The 3,013-nt window shown below is 42.7% G+C and overlaps 1 protein-coding gene across 1 annotated transcript in view; it reads left to right on the forward strand.

The window, feature by feature from the left end:
* The window catches only part of pard3aa (par-3 family cell polarity regulator alpha, a), a 397,502-nt gene that overhangs the window by 379,423 nt on the left and 15,066 nt on the right, over positions 1 to 3,013 (forward strand). The gene's annotated exons all lie outside the window — the stretch shown is intronic.

A 3,013-nucleotide genomic window follows, 5' to 3' on the forward strand; every position in this document is an offset into this window, starting at 1 on the left:
AATGGAAAGTGTGTACAAATCAAACATCTCCAAGGTCCAAATTCTTTTCATAATGGACTATAAAGATGTGGGGGCGGCGTGGTGTTGACACTGTCGCCTCACAGCTAGAAGGTCCTGGGTTCAATTCCTGGAATCTTTCTGCATGGAGTTTCTTTGCTCTCCTTGTGCCTGTGCGGGTTCTCATCGGGTTCTCCGGCTTCGTCCCACAGAGTCCAAAAACATGTTGAGGTTAATTGGTGATTCTAAATTGTCCGTAGGTGTGAATGTGAGTGTGCTTGGTTGTCTGTCTCCCTATGTGTGCCTGTGATAGACTGGTGACCTGTCCAGGTGTCGCCTGGAAGAGGCCCCAGCGACATTTAGATAAGGGATAGAGGGACTTTAAAGACGTGAATGTGGACAATTTGCTATGTCACAAATTTTGGGGTCCATGCAGTCCCAGCAAATGACAACATTTCTTTCACATTTACTCTTGCTGACTCTTGTGGACACGTGGATGTGAAAAGCAGGAATCAGCCTTTAATCTGCCATTTCCATTGCACATCTCAAACAGTCTGCCTGGTTCTCAGTTCAGTAAATTAGCCATTTTGATGACAGTTCTTTCCTCCCAGGATGCAAATTTTTCACCACAACAGTTTCCCCCAGCACTATTTTTCAAGGACATCATGTCTGTATCCTGCGCTTTAACACATCTATCTACTATCCCTAAGATGACTGTCCATACATCCATTATCTATACACCACTTAATCCTCACTAGGGTCAGTTTTCCCAGCTGACTTAGGGCGAAGGCAGGGACACAATGGACAGGACACCACTGACAGACAACTTAGAATCACCAATTAGCCTCAACATGTTTTTGGGCTGTGGGAGGAAGCCGGAGAACCCAAAAAGAACCTACACTGCATGGGGAGAACATGCAAACTCCACACAGAAAGATCCCGAGTGTCCTTACTGGGACGCGAACCAGCGGCCTTCTTGCTGCGAGGCGACAGTGCCAACCACCACGCCACCTTGCAGCACTAAAATGGCTGTGACTGGTTAAAAAAATACCAAATAAACAGATTTTCCGCAATATGGCAGAATGATGAAGAGGTGGTTTCAGGCCATTCGTCTGCTCTGAATCAGCACTGAGCATAAATGTAATTTGATTCCTGCAATTATTCCCAGGGTCTGGTATTTAGTAATATCCACCCGCAGACTCCAATTAAGTAGTGTCGTAAATTCCTGCACCCTGAGACTATCAGTAATAACAATCTCACTTGTGATAGAAACAATAATTGATATAACACAGCATGAATTCCAGCAGAACAAAATCAACATTCGCCAGTTCCAGGAAGTGTCTCAGCCTGATGCTGTCATCCCTCTGGACAGTGAATGTCATCCGACTGCCAAACTATCTGACTCATGTTGCTTAAACTTTAGGCTTCAGTCCCAACAGATGCCAAATTTCTTTGACTGATTTCTCATTCCCGGGTCCAACCTTTGACCTGAAGCTAATTGCTAATTAGCCGTCTCCGTCTGCGTCTGTTGGGTCGTGGAAGTATTGCGCACTTATGGAATGAAGGACGAGAGAAGAGGAAGAAGGGAAACATTCGATGTCAAGTGACTGTTGAGGCGGCGTCATGGGAGATAGACTGAAGACAGTGAACTGCACTGTTCATTTTAATTTTCATTAGACTTGATTAAAGGGATTTTTGAATTACAATTTTTTAAATTAAAATTTGAGAGGAGTTTCTTTAAGCCGTTCTCCTCTTCCATGATTGATCTGTAACAACAATGGGATTTATTCTTCATAATTGGAAAAATGTAATCAAGTTAATTCCTTTGTTAATTCATTCAGAGTTGATCTCATATCCCTCTTTGCTGAGCATGAAAAGTTCAGCTCCGCTTGGCGTTTAAGTAAAGAAGCGTTTTATTTCATTTTTCGAAATACCCCATGATGTCACTGATGATCTTAGCTGTTTGCTTAACTCTGCTGGAGTGTTGGAAGCAATATAACTCACAGTGGAGGCAGGAACATAGAACCAACGTGTCAGAGGTTAAATATCTGAGATGTATTTATATTTTTTTTGCCTTGTAATGGCTTCAGACAGACGTCTTCTGTGTCTTTTGCGGTGAAATGGTGGTTAATTGTTGTTCCAAGCGGAGCTATTTTCTAGATAATGGGTCAGAATGTCAGCCCTTGAAAGTTTAAAATATTTGACGTGCAATTTTCTGGTGAAATTTCAGCATCAGTTTGTCGTTGAAATTAGTTTGGAGTGGCAGCCATCTTCTGCTGTTTTTTTTTCTTTCTTCTGCTGTCTAAATGAGTTTGGGTAAAACATAGCAGCATTTACTTGCCACCGTGTTCTCACAGAGGAAGCCAGACTTTATTTGCTCTGGATTTGCTTCAGTGTTTGTCTTACTGATGGTTGAAAAATCACTGAGCGGACATCTATCACTGCGTCCTTAATCTCTCTCTCTCTCTCTTCCCATTCTCCCTCAGTTGTTAGCTGTTTGTTCAGCACTAAGCAGTCTCGGTCTTCCTCTGTGAGCCTGCGAGCTCCTAATTGCTTGTGATTGTTGACATTGTTGGGCATACCACTGCTATTCCACTGGTAATAAGATATAGGGCCGGCCCCTCGAGTATTGAAGTCTATTTTATTAGCCCTCTTTCATGTTATTTCAGTCCTGTGAACAAGGATTCACAATGGCAGAGCTTGTTAGGAAAGATACATTCATAGCCATGTTATACATTGACACTGATTAGAAGAACTCCAGGGAGAGGCTGCCTCGGTGTCATCCAAAATCAGAGTGGATATGGCTCTATTCAGCGGGGATGGACACGTTTTTAATATGAAGACCAGGGGGAATATGGAAAGGGAAAAAGAAAAAAGTGTAATGTCTGTTTGACAACTAACTAAAAGAATTAAAGTGACTTGGTGGGGGTCTGAACACTTGATGGTATTAATTGAACTGCCCTTTTGACCTCATTATCAATGCAAAACAACAAGCACAGTCCCTCCTGGACCACTG

This window comes from Stegastes partitus, unplaced genomic scaffold (assembly GCF_000690725.1).
Source record: "Stegastes partitus isolate 25-593 unplaced genomic scaffold, Stegastes_partitus-1.0.2 Scaffold61, whole genome shotgun sequence".
NCBI lineage: Eukaryota > Metazoa > Chordata > Actinopteri > Pomacentridae > Stegastes > Stegastes partitus.